Raw genomic sequence first — 15,202 nt, forward strand, 5'->3', positions numbered from 1 at the left:
AAATCATACGTATAGATAAGAGATATTCTGCAATTTCATATTTTAACAAACTATATTTATCTTTTCCAATGATACCAACAATTGAACAATAAAACAAATAAAATATAAACTCTTCTTTTTTAATGACGTCAAACAAAATAATATTTTTGTAGTCAAATTTACGTAAGGATATAATTGAAAAGAGAAAAAAATCAGCTCAAAACGACCAATTTTCTCTATATATAGTATAGACATAATATTTAGCTTTAATTAATTCGTTTTTTTCATCTAAAACAAAAATAATTTTTTAAGAAAGTTTTAACTTTTATTAATGTACTTAAAAAAAGAATTTTCTGTTTAGAATAAAAAATTAGTTTTGATATTGTAATTATTAATTAATTAGAAATCGGCGTGATTTCAGTTATCAGAATAAATAAAATTATTTGCAGACGTAATGACAGCAATTCCGTAGTAGCACAATGGAATATTTCCCTCAGCTGTAAAGTTGAATTAGGAATTAGAAAACTGGGTTCGACTCCCAGCTACGGAAATAAACTTATACTACGGAAATAAACTTTTACTATTTTTGTTCTATAATTGATTGGGCTTTTGGTTTGACGAAAGAAAATTGTGATATTTTTATTTTAAGAATTTTTTATTTTTTGGTAAAAAAAAATTAATTTCAGTTTCGACTCCCAGCTACGGAAATAAACTTTTACTATTTTTGTTCTATAATTGATTGGGCTTTTGGTTTGACGAAAGAAAATTGTGATATTTTTATTTTAAGAATTTTTTATTTTTTGGTAAAAAAAAATTAATTTCAGTTTATATAACTTAATTCTAGTTTAAATGAACACTTTTACAAGGTTTAAATGAACTTTTAATCAAAAAACAAAAGACAAAAAAATGAACTTTAAATCGTCATTTTATGCCTAAAAAAAATTGGTAAAAAAAAACTAATTTCAGTTTATATAACTTAATTCTAGTTTAAATGAACACTTTTACAAGGTTTAAATGGACTTTTAATAAAAAAAAAAGACAAAAAAATGAACTTTAAATCGTCATATTATGCCTAAAAAAAAAACTAATTTCTTAGTCTCTATTTTTCTATAAAAAAAGACAAAGATTGTTTTAGTCTTATATTTTTAAACTGTATATTTTCCCGCCTATTTTACAATTTTAATTAACTTCTTCCTCACTCAATTTGTCATGTCATTAAAGACGATGCCATATCAAAAAGAAAATTTCAAAATTTAGTTGGAACTTAGAAATTTGTAAAATAGGACGATAAAAAACTCAATTTTTAGATGTAGTGGTGGTGGAGGGACCAATATATATATATATATATATATATATATATATATATATATATATATATATATATATATATATATCTGTGTGTGTGTGTGTGTGTGTGTGTGATATTAGATTAAACCGTAATTTTGCTCCCCTATTTTCAATCACTCACGGAATTGATCCGCTCATTTTAAAGTAACTCAAGAATTTTTTGTTCCCCTATACCCCTTCAATACTTCAAATATATGACAACAGACTTTGATGATGCAACTACATCATCAAGAGTGTTGAGTACACTTTCACGATCCTTGAGATTAGTCATAACCCAATAAACAATATCTTTTGCTTAGACATAAAGTTCAAAGTATATAGGCTTTAGTACAATTTGATTTGATCATAACATATGTGAGTTCTTCAAGTTGGAGTGTATTCTTCAGGTTGAAATTGACAAAATAATAGAAATTTGGAAGAAAAAACAAATTAACAGTATATAAATAAGGACTTAAAGACTACTAATTAGTTCTAGGAACTAAAATGCAATGGTTTGTTCCTTATGAATTAACTATGATCTTATTGGTAATCTGGTCAATATAATAGCATGATGCTCCTATTTATAGAGTAGACGACTAACTGTGAAGAAACAAATTTGGTTCTCTAGAGTCTATTTAGAAAACCAGTAAAAAAAGGTCTATCTAAAAATATAGACTAATTTAAAAAAAAAATGCAATATTGAATAAAATACAAGAGTTGAAAATCAAAGTAGAGTTTAATCATAGCCCGATCCATCAAGAAGAGAGCACCAATATAAAAATCAAAAATATACTTACATAATAAACCCAATGGGGGACATTGAGTTTGAACGAATCCAAAAAACATAAGCTGAGATTTTGACACTAAACTAAACAATACTTTGAATAATCACACACCCCACAACACAAATCTACATATACCTTGGTTATGTGATCCAACAATTGTTCGAATCTTGCTATCGAATTAAAAAATAAGGTTAATTAAATATGTTTTTATCCTTATAAACATACAAACTTTTCGTTATAATTCCCCTAAAAAATTTCTTAGACTTTTAGTTTCACAAAAAAAATTGGTCACTACTATTAGTCCATACATTTTAATCAACTCATTTCTGACTTTCATATTTTTTTAATAAAATTTACCAAAAAAATGTAGGATATTATGACAATCTCTCCAAAAAAAAGTGAACATATCTTTTGTTTTAGTATCTCAACTCTACCGTCAAAAGTGTGACCACTTTCCATCAATCATTGTTTGATAATTGGATTAGACGCACTCAAGATTGATGCAGCTAGGTTCAGTCAACACCTTGTCTAAGGTTGAAATCTAGACTGTTTATCGTGCTCGAGCGACCTAAAACTCACTGATTGCATTGAAACTTGATCTCATTGTTTGTGTTTCCTCTGTTTGTGTCGATGTAAGATGGCGCTAATAACTCGTGTGCAATTTTCACTCGAAAGCTGCACTTACCTTCACAACAAGCAAGCACAAAATTGCAATGAAAATTTAAACTATTAATAAATGGGATACATAACTTTTTTGGTATAATCTGTTTTTAATATACCTAAATTAACTCTCAATCCATTAATAATTATTCAATTATAAAAAATATATCTGATGGAAAAATATAAACTATAGAAATAAAAAAAATAAAAAAAATCATTCAAAGTCAATGACCAATGAAATTTTAAACTCAATTTCCGTCATCCCGAACATCATCTTAAACTTAATATTTGTCATCACAAACAATGTCATTGTCCAACAACTGAAACGAACAACAAAATTCTACATTTTCATTTGTTCGTACCATTGTTGAACAATGTCATTGGGACAACAATAGACATGCCTCCTACAAATTCACTTGAACAAGCATCATGATGTTATATTATATATATAGAATAACTCCACATATGCTATGTTTCTTTACTAGCAATGCGGGACTAAAACATCATATTTCTACTTTCACACCTCACCCCTTGCTACTGCTTGTAATATTGAATACGAGAAGGCATGTAATTCAGATGACAACCGATCCTTTTATACATGGGAGAAATTAAAAGGAGGCTTCGATGAGTTCCGTATGCAAAGCTTTTGTTTGTGAGTTTATCATAGTGTTTCAGTTTGAATTTTGGCTATGGATAAATTTTATATAGTTAACGACATGAACTATAGATCTCTTGCCATAGTGACATTTAGGCAATCGTTGGATCATTTATAAAGTAATACTTCTATAGTCGCAAACATTAGATTTAGGCACAATCACAACTAATTATTAAAAGTACAAGAGAAAATATTATGATATCAATAATACTAACAAAAAATATATTATTTTCTCTTTTACTATTTATTTTTATGATTTGTGAGTTTGCCTAAATCGAAAACACTTGTATATAGCTAAATATGCTTTAAGAATTTAGATTGCATATGGATCGAAGAAACTCCGCCTTGTATTTCTGCAGTCTTGGCATTTGATTTATTGTCAGACTTTCGTTATTGAAATTGTCTTTAACGTCAAAAAAAAAATCGAAAACACTTGTAAGCATACTTATCTTGTAGTTAATGTATTTTAGTAGAGTTGTGAATTGTATAATACTGCTGTAATTAAAGAGTTGTAGATTTATCCGATGGTCTATATAAATCTTTAATTTTCAGTTTTGGTCCAAAACGACATTTGTTGCATTGATGTTCCTGATTTAACTTGAGGAGCATGTATGTTAAAAGCTTGAAAACTCACCAATCTTTCTCATGCACTCTTTCAAAAAAAAAAAAAAAATCTTTCTCATGCATATTTGATGCAACCTACCAATTTATAAAAAATAAACTACGGTGATTAGAATGGTTTTGTTGCAATTGTTACAGCTAAACTGGTTGTTGTTGGACACGAAATCCAGAAGCTACAGGTTGATGTCGTAAATCCGCAAGTGCACGGTTTACCGAACTAGTAATCAAGAGTATCGTTCGGACAGGGGGTTGTGTGTTTGATTCACTTTTAAAATATCGATTAGAAGAAAGTACAAAGGTTCAAAAGTTGGGATTTTTGTTTAATTGAAAATAATAATAATAATAAAAACGCCTTGGGATTATTGGTTCATCTTGATGACAATTTTTCACAAACCAAACCCTAAACCTAAACCTTACGTTGAATCTATTTTCTAAAGACAAGTTTCTATTTGGCTTTTCATATCTCCTTTCGGTCTCAATGAATGTATTTCAATAGCAACCACACCTATTCTCATGGTTGATTGCTATTGAAACCCTTTAAGAACGAAACTTTAATGTCTCAAGGTTTGCTAGACAATTCTCATGTTTTGCAATCCTTGTCTAATTTCACTTGTTCCAATATCAAACTTCATCTTTCGATCCTTCGCTTAATATTTGTGATGATGAAATAACAACTATTAAACTTCACCTTTCGGCCCTTCGATTAATACTTGTTATTTCATTAGAAAAACGGTGAAATAGATTAGAAAATAGATTTACAAAAGATTAGGGTTCTAGGCTAGGTTTGATAGGGATTAGGTCATTAGACTCATCCAACAATCCAAAGATAAAGAAGTTTATTCACTCATGTTCATTGTAGACATAGAGAAGAAGAAGAAGAACATAAAAGTAAATAACAAGAAAATAAAGAAGAACTTTTATTCAAAAAAATAATTGTCACTTAGAATTTCCAAGAACAAAAGATGATTAGATATGTCTACTAGCTGCTCTATTTATAGCCTATGACTAACTTAAGCCCCAAGAAATACATCACTAGAATGTTCCACAAAAAATCCATGGGCTTTTAGGTCAGAAATAAACTAAAAAAGGCAGCTGGAACCTTGGCACGGCAGTGCCACCACAGACACGGGTCGTGCCAGCTTGACTGGCAAAACAGCAAAAGGGGAGGCTGAGTCGTGCGCCTGGAGGCACGGGTCGTGCATGTCCTTCTGGTTTGTGGCCTCCTTTAATATATTGGAGGCACGGCCACGCATTGCTAGGCACGGCCGTGCCTGATATTTTTGCACAAGATCTTCATATTTTTGGCCTCAATCAGCTCCAAAACACATAAAATAGCAATTGTAGTAAAATAGTTCCAGAAAGTAAATAAAAACACATAAAATCTAAATAAAATAGATTCAAATAACCAATTAAAAACACTAAATTATTGACTCATCACATATCATGTTGACCATTGTCGATGATCTTGTATCTGTGGACGACCTCATTGAAGAAAAATTGACAATTGAGCCAATCAATGAGTATATTCAGAGCTGCGACATTGTCGCATTCAAGTGGCTAATGAGACTGTTATTTGCTGATACATTACTTCCTTTCCCTCTTCTCTCTTCCTTTCATCTTTTATGTTTTGATATGTTTCAGTGGTGGTTTTGCTGATACGTTACACAAATGAATGTTATAGATCAAAGAATATTTTTCAAAATTCCCCAAGAATATATTTTTCATATTAATTGCTGGTTGGTACAATACAATGTTGTCTCTTCACGTCTTGTTGCTAGGTATATTCTGTTCTCTTCATTTTTGTTTTTGCTTAATTTTATTATTATTTGCTAATTGTGATTTGTTTTTACTGTGATTTGATAGTTAATTTTCCTTCCTATGAAGGAACAATTAATGAGATTCTTTGACGAATAACAAAGTCGGAATTCAAAATGGTGATTTTCCCATCAGAAACGGGACAATGGAACAAAAAACTCGTGTTTTGCCCAAACAGTTTTACACAATCTGCCATTTTGCCGCCCGTAGTAGCACACTAGCACATGAAAACTAGTATTCTGGTGTATGACCCTTTCTACAATGATGAAAAATGTGACCTCATTAATTTTTCAAGTGACACATTTTCATAGGATATTCTTTTTATTGATCATGTTGGAGTGTGTTGTGGAAATATTCCATTAATGGCTTCTTTTTGTACTCTTCGAAGCCATGTAAAGGTGTCGGAATCGAAAAAGGATTGAAGGATTGTATTGTTGATGAGTTATTGATGACATGGGGAATGAATTGAATTGTTGATATGAGGACTCAAGTCAAAACTTTTCATCCTTATGATGGTGATGATTGTGATGTTGTTATGGGATTCATGGGTTTCAATCACTGTAGATGATTTCACTTGACCTTCTTTTTTGGCCAACTACAATCCCATCCATAACATAGCATCGCATGGGTTATGCAGAATTGTTTTCACTTTGCAGAATTTGTGTGTGGTGTGGCACTAGCAACTAGCAAGAGTCCCACATCGGGGAGATTGGGCGAAACAGTGAGGGGAAGTTGTTATAAATTGAAAATGTATGATATTGAGAAACATACTTACCTGGATGGGGTCAATGGATGATCAAGAAGGTCCATGGCCTACGTTGGTGACCTCCATTGCACTTAGGAGGGGTGCCTGCCTAAGGTGTTCTCAAGTAGAACAGCCTACATCAAAATTTGTTGCAGCGGGTGGCCTGCGTTCGCGCGGCCCCCTTAATTGTAATCCAAATTTTTTATGTCTTTGGTGGTTAGTTTACTAATTTTAATACACGGAAATTTAACTTGCTTCATTACTTTATAACTTCCGTGTATTGAGAAAATGAACTACCTTTTACTTTGTCATGCTCAAAAATTGAATTTGTATTGGTGTTCCTTCAATCATGATTCCGTCGTGATTATTTCGGTTGCTAGAAATAGCATTGCTCATATGAAAATAATTTGATTTATTGTATCTTCTTCGTAATTATGTCCATTGTCCGACTACAAGTTTGCTGTCAACATAACATATTTCTGTAAATTTTGTGGTTAAATGTATCAGATTGTTCATTCCCATCAGTTGTGTCAGATTTGTTAATTGTTAATGCAAAACTATATCCATGCTCAATTGTTCCTTTTCATGAAATGAAATTTAAAGATGTCACTTTGGCTCAAAAAGCTGATTTCGTCTAACAAGTTATCCACGAGCACGACTTGAAAATGATTCTAACTCTATGTATAAACCTTGAATGCAAAAGCAAGAGTTGCGTATAATTTTAAGAAAATACCATGCCAATGATTTTGAACTAGAGTTTGGTGACAACGGACAAGGCAATCCAATAACATAGTAATGCCTTCAGTATTCTGAAAACAGTTAGCAAAACGGACGAGACATTGAGGGTTCATTTCTTACATCCATCCCAAGATGGAACAGTAAATGGATGACGCAACCTGGCATATGAAAGGCAGTAGCGATGGGTAAAATTGTACCAGAGAGTGATTGCAAAGATTGCGTTTAAAGGAGGTAGTATCTTATTCGCCGGAAAAATTGAAGCAATTAGTGATAATCTTCTGCTGCTTTTCAGTAGTTTTGTTGACGAAATAGACACTCATCATTTGATTTAATTGTATCAAAAGATAGTGAATGAGTATATGAGATGCTCTATATGCAGAGCTTGTGAGACACTAACAAACTAACTAACCTAATAAGAAACTCTAACTAACTAAGTAACTAAATTTTAACTAACTTTATCTAATAGTTTTAGTCCCACATCTAGTAAAGATACACAACATATGTGAAGTTATTCTATATATATAAACAATGTCTTATCAAGTGTATTTGCAAGAGGAGTGTGTATTGTTGTCCCAATGACATTATTCCACCCAACTACAGACAAGACAATGTAGAATTTGTGTTGTCTGGTGGGGCTGTGGGATAATGACATTGTTTGTGATGGCAAAAGTTGAGTTTAAAACTTTAATTAACTTTAATTACTTTCTTATGATCTGTTTAGATTGAATTATTTAAATATATCTACTAACATAATCATTTCATTTGTAATACTTATTGAGAGTTTTGAAAGACCAGTTAAAATTAAGTACTACATAAAATAATGAAGCAAATTAAAAGGGGCAGCACTTTGGTGCCATTAATGGCACCGTACCATTAAATCTGGGTCATTAATGGCACCAAGATAGATGTGTTGTGTGGCCTAGATGCAATGACAATGTGTTTGTATGGCCCAGATTTAATGGCACGGTGCCATTAATGACACCAAAGTGTACCCGTTAAAAGGTAGTTCATTTTCTCAATACACGGAAGTTATGAAGTAATGAAGCAAGTTAAAATTGCAGACAAGTCTTTGCAATGAATTCTCTATAATTTTGTTTGTGATATATATCATTTCTATAAGCTATTTTCATAAGTTATACTAAAAATTAGCTTTTGGTCATGTTGTTTTCATAAACTCTTTCAAACAATCTTACACTTTTTCATTGCACTTTTTTTTGACAAAAAAAATAAGTTATACTAAAAATTAGCTTTTGGTCATGTCTTTAGTTGTTTTCATAAACTCTTTCAAACAATCTTACACTTTTTCATTGCACTTTTTTTTGACAAAAAAATTGAAAGAAAAAAACTTTTTTTTACTAATGTTTAGACAAATACTAATCAATGTTGATGTCTAAAATAATTTTAAACTCAATTTGTGCCATTGCAAATCAATGATTCCACCCTACTCAGACAACAATCACAGACAACAATCAATATTCTACATTGTTAACTTAGTGATGGAACCATGTCATTGGGACAACAATAGACGAGCCTCTTGCTGTCTTGCAAATATACTTTAACATAGTGAAATTATATGAAGATCAAAAGTGCATTTAATTCTTTGTTTTTAGTTTAGTGATAATTCAAAATAATCTCATATATATATAATAGATATGTGTGTCTTTTAGAATTTCATTTAATTTTGTCTCTTTCACTCACTCGTGGAATTGACCCCCTCATTTTAAAGTCGCCCAATTTTTGTCCCTCGTTTAGAATTTTCAACTTTAAAATTGTGATATATCATTTTTAAATTGAAGTTTTTGGTAATTTCATGGTTGTTAATCATTATGCATCATCGGGTTGTATGAGACGTCATTTAAAATGTCATTTTAAGTAAAAAAAATATGAGAAAAAAGACCAAAAATAGGTGATTTAAAAAAGGAGGGACAAATTTCGTGTGTGAAAATGATCGTCTATTCAATGAAAAAATTTCGTTATTAATTTATCAACTTATCTAGCTTCATATTCTTAAAAAAAATCCATGCTAAAACAGTAAAAGAAGCTTGAAAAATTCAGCTCCAAATGTATAATCATTTCTATTGCTGCACAAAACCAGAGGAAAAATGGATGCAGGTCTGCTCCAACTTATAAGTAAATTCATGAATTCAGCTCGACAATCTAATTTGCAAACAAAAAATGAATTTTAAGATGAGCAATGATAAACAGACACAAATTTTAAAACACAAATACGACACCAAGGTTATTTTCGTAATTTCCAATAAAGTGCAGGGGCAAAATTGATTTTTTTGCTGAACCTTCTCTCTTTCATCTTCCTCCTCTCTCCTTCCCTCTGCGTTTTCTTTCTGTTTCTCCCAACCACCATCTTCCACAACACCTCTGTCTTCCTCACCATCCTCAACCACCCACCGTCCTCACTACCATCGATGTGCTCAGCATCCTCAACCACCACGTCCTCACCAACATCAATCTGCTCACATCTGTTCTCTCTCATCTCTCTCATGCCGTCGTCGGCATCCTCTTCTCGCCGGTGAATACCTTCTCACAACACTACGACCACGCCGGTGAAGACCTTGCAACACCGCCTTCCCACCATCTCCTCACGCCGTTGATGACCCGTTAAGACCTGCAAGTGACGGCGACGGAAAAAGACAACACCGGTGACGATGTCGGTGGTCGCGAGAGAGAGAAAGGCGTGTGAGAGAGGAGGCCTTATTATTTGTTTTTTGTTACAGAGAGAGGCGTATGAAAGTTCAAAGAAAAAAAAATGATTTTTTATTTTTTTTTAAATATAGGTATAAAGGAACAGTAAAGATGGTGTCTGTATTGTGTTTGTATTTGTGTGTTCAATTATCATTTCTGATTAAACATATATAGTTCTAATAATTCTCACCAAGCTAAATTCTTGGTGATATATACTTTTCTCAAGCACAAACAAATTAATGATTGATAAGTGCTCAAAAGTAATATATTTCATGTGGAAAAAGAGGCATTTTCAGTGACTTGTTATGCAAGTTATCTACGGAAAAGCAATCAATTGTTGTAATTATACCATTTATGCTTTATATGCCTAATTCTACCCAATTTATGCAGGAAATGACAAGCAAGGACCAAAACTCAAGTTGTGTGAACCAAGCAAATCTCGCTTACGCGAGGTCATCTCGCTTAAGCGAGATTCCTCCAGGGAGAAGCTCAACCTTCGCTTGCATCTCGCTTCCAGGGTCGCTTGTGGATTTTGGCATCTCGCTTACGCGAGATCATCTCGCTTACGCGAGATTTCTCCAGGGAACAATTGTAAATCTCGCTCCCATCTCGCTTCCAAGTCGCTTAAGCAGGATTCCAAGGCGGTTTAAGTTTCAAGCAACCTCGCTTACGCGAGGTCTAACTCGCTTGAGCGAGATGCAACTTCATCAAGGAGCAGGGCTACGTGGCAGGATCTCATTGGCCATGGTTGGATATTTATGATTCTCGCTTGAGCGAGATGTATCTCGCTTAAGCGAGATTACACGTTTTCAGCCCATTTAAATACAAGTTTTCCCTCTCTCTAGGACTATTCACTATTCCATTAAAACATTTTACACATTTCTAGAGAGAGGTTAGAGCTATTTCATAGAGAGAAACACAAAGCAAGTGATTAAGGAGTAGATTCAACCCTAGATTCATTGAGACATCAAGGATCTTGGCATGGAATCTTCATCTTTCCTTCATTCCTTGCATTAGTTTACATGTCTATATGTAACTAACCTTCTTTGTAGTATTGAGGTAACTATCAAGCTATTATGTAATCTTTTGATCTTTTAATATATAAGGTTCTAGCTTAATGATTCAATATTGTTGTTATTCTTGCTTTTAATGCTTTCAAAGAGATTCAAGATGATTTGGACACAAACCCTTGAATCTAGACCTAGAATAACAATCTATCTTATGTTATATCATTCTTGACAAGTTTGTAAACCTTTGATAATTACTTTTAATCAAGCTTTTAATGCTTTCGGATACTTAATCAGGCTGGACACGGTCGATTAAGTCATCCGATCGACTTTGTTATCGTTTAAGGAATTTGGACACGAATGTTTAAACGATAACCTAGAAATAACGATGTCGCTTTGGACACGAAGGATATTGTAGAAATGATTGTAATAATATTGGTTATAAAGCTAGAGTCTGTTAATCGATCGAGAGATTGCTGCTGTTATGCTTGCTCGTTATCTTATACCGCAAGCGAAATAGTTCGATCCCCTCTCGTTTTTACTTAAATGTCAAATATGGATATAGTGTTACAAACAAACAATTTATATCCAAACCCTTAATGTGAACTATTGTGTAAATGCTTATGATTAACGTAACTCCCTGTGGAAACGATCCTATATATACTCACGTGTACATAGTTATATGACGTGTAGGAAAACTCTTACATCAATGATCAGCTTAAAAAAAGAGTGATAACTAAGAAAACAATCCAATCCTGCATTATTAACAATGAAAGCAAATCACTATAATAGTCTTATTTAACCAAGGCTTCATATTCAGCAAAGAGTTTGATGTAAACAAATCTTGGCAAGAAACAAGTTTTGATATCTCAACTCCATCATCAAAAGTGTGACCACTTTCCATCAATCATTGTTTGAGAATTGGATTAGGCGCACTCAAGATTGGATGCAACCATGTTCAGTCAACACCTTGGATCAGTCCAATCAAGATTGGGCGATTTAGATCTAAAATTCAGAGGTTGAAATCTAAACCGTCTGATCTTGATCGATTGGCCTCGAACTCACTGATAGCATGACTGTACCGATTTTTCGATTGCATCTAAACCTGATCCCATTGTTTGTCTGTCCTCTGTAATAACTCTTATGTGTAATTTTCACTCACCTTTACGGGTAATTTACAGGTAATCAAGGAATGCAATAAAAAAATTATACTATTAATAATCCCGATACATAGTTATTTTGGCATAGTCTATTTTCAATATACCTAAATTAAATTAAATTAACTTCAACTCTATTAATTATTATTTGGTTATTAAAAATATATCTTATGAAAATTAAAATAGAATTAAAAAAAGAACTGAACTTGAAATTAGAAAAACAAAACCAAGGTCAAGGAAGGTATGAAGGAATTTTAGACTCAATTTATACCATCACAAACAATGTCGTTACTGGATGAGTGCTACATACAACACAAATTCTACATTGCATGTATCGCCATCGAGTAATGTCATTGGGACTGTAATATACGGTTGATACAATATGCAATAACTCCATCCAAGTAAGTATGTTGTACAATATCATATACTTTCAATTTATAACCACTTCCCCTCACGGTTTCATCAATTTTATCTACCCTATGTGGGACTCGTGCTAGTGTTTATGCACATAAATCCTCCAAAGTGAAATCATCTGCAATTGAAACCCATGAATCCCATAACAAAAACCATCAATCTTGTTAGTTTTCAAGTTGCTAACAACGTCACCATCAATAAGGATGAAAAGTTCTCACTTGAGTCCTCATAATATCAACAACTCCATTCCTTCCCCATCTCATCAACAATACAATCCTTCAAGTGAATTAGAGGAAAACAAGTCACGTGCAACAAACTTCAACTATAACTCCTCTTCAACAAGTCACGTGACATGTCTATATATTTGGTTAGAAAAAATTGACTGGGTAATTATGCTACGAAGAATAAAAAAAATGAATTTGAAATAATAGAGGTTGAATAAAAAAAAAATATTGCTTTGATAAACTATGAAGTGGCAATGCTTGTATTCTATACTTCCGAATCTTTTTACTTTATCCAAAAGCCAAAGTTTTAGTTATTGTTGTTAAGTTGTATTGAAATCAAGGATGGAACATGACTTCATAAATGGATGTCCCTAGCGTTGAGATTCCTGGTTTAACCTGGGGAGCATATGTTACAAACTTAATATTTTCATCAATCTTTTTCATGCATAATTGATGCAATATACATTCTTCTATGAAAAATGAATTACTGTGTGATTAAAATAACTATTACATTTGTGTTATTACTCTAGTTCAAAACCTAATTTTTGGCACGGTTTTTCCCTAAAATTATGAGCCTTTTTTTTGTAAGTGCTAGTATACGCAACCCTTGATTTTGCATTCAAGGTTTGTACGTAGTGTTGGAATGATTTTCAAGTCGTGGATTACACGTTCCTCTACTAAGTGCATATATGAATTGCCACGAGTTTAATCAAATCAAAAGTTAGTGTTATGGCGCAACAAACATTATTGGATCTTAGAGTTCATAGGCCAGAGAGAAAAAAAAAAGTGTCTTTGAACAAAAAACCAATACTCTGTAGACGTTAAACACTTGGCCCTAAAAATTCTTTACAACTGAGAACTATTTGTTGATGTGTAGATAATTTGCAGTGATAGTATTGTGACTAATTAAATTGAGTATTAGTGTGATAAAGTATCATTCAAAATTTAAATTCATTCTAAAATAATTAAATATGAAAAATAACGTAATACAATAGTGTTCACCTGCCTTTGACCAAAAAGAGTCTTCATCAATTTTATTTTTCAATAGTAAATGTTGAAATTTTTTTATTTGTGCCCTACTTTTTGCCAAAAAATCCAAAACTACCCTACTTTTTCAGAAAATTGCAGAAATACCCTACTTTTTCTGACTTTCTGGTACCACTCCACTTGGAGTTGCGGGGTACCCTAAAAAGTGACAAATTTTTTGTCCTTATTGTACCCCTCTACTCCAAGTTGAGGGGTATTTTCCTATTTTTTTTCGAATTTTTTTACTACCACTCAACCTGGACTTGGGTTGTATATATGGCCTTTTTTAAAAAAAAATTTAAATACCCCTCTACTTGGAGTAGAGTGGTATAATAAGGACAAAAAACTTTTGAAACATAGTTTTACGTTAAAGCATGCATAAAAAGAAAATACTTCATCCGTCCCATATTAGATGACCTAGTTGACTCTGACACACGTACCAATGCATATATTTTATCTTTGATATCTTCAATTCTCTGCTAAAAAAAATTATGAAAATTTAATATTTTAAAAATATTCATCGAGACGAATCCATCAATATCTTACATAATATTATTTATCTTTGTGAATTAGTAGAAAAATATGGTCAAAGTGTGTTAAGTCAATATTGTTTTTTGTCAAATAGGTCATCTATTGAGGGACGGAGGGAGTAATAATTATTATAAATGTTAAAAAACTAATTAAAATTATATAACAAATAAAATACCATAAAATCTACAATTATTATAAAACATGTATTATTTCATCTACTATAAATACTTCCTTTCATTTTTCAATTTATCACACCATTTCAACTTATATTAATAATGTTAATTTAGGCATTAATAAAAAAGTAATTATAATAATAATCATAATATTTATAAAATAAATAACATACGAAATACAATAAATATGAAATAAAGATTAGATTTCTACTGATGTCTAATATTAATGCAATCTTTGCAGGAATGACCAGGCATCCTACAAACGCCGCATCTTCTCTCAGTTTCCACATCGTCCATCTCGGTCCTAATGCGAGTAATTGGTGGACGACCTTTCTTTGCCCTACGCATGGATTCGTCTCGATGAATATTTTTAAAATATTAAATTTTCATAATTTTTTTTAGCAGAGAATTGAAGATATCAAAGATAAAATATATGCATTGGTACGTGTGTCGGAGTCAACTAGGTCATCTAATATGGGACGGAGGGAGTATTTTCTTTTTATGCATGCTTTAACGTAAAACTATGCTTCAAAAGTTTTTTGTCCTTATTATACCACTCTACTCCAAGTAGAGTGGTATTTAAAAATTTTAAAAAAAAAGGCCATATATACAACGCAAGTCCAGGTAGAGTGGTAGTAAAAAAATT

General features: G+C 32.1%; 1 non-coding gene across 1 annotated transcript; it reads left to right on the forward strand.

Moving 5' to 3' along the window:
* The first annotated feature begins 6,608 nt into the window (after positions 1–6,608).
* On the forward strand, positions 6,609–6,770 carry LOC146924630 (U1 spliceosomal RNA). Its single transcript, XR_015012994.1, has one exon. It is a non-coding gene; the product is annotated as a U1 spliceosomal RNA (small nuclear RNA).
* The last annotated feature ends 8,432 nt before the right edge of the window (positions 6,771–15,202 follow it).

This window comes from Medicago sativa, chromosome 5 (genome assembly GCF_051527215.1).
Source record: "Medicago sativa cultivar Bolivia chromosome 5, Bolivia_mono, whole genome shotgun sequence".
NCBI lineage: Eukaryota > Viridiplantae > Streptophyta > Magnoliopsida > Fabales > Fabaceae > Medicago > Medicago sativa.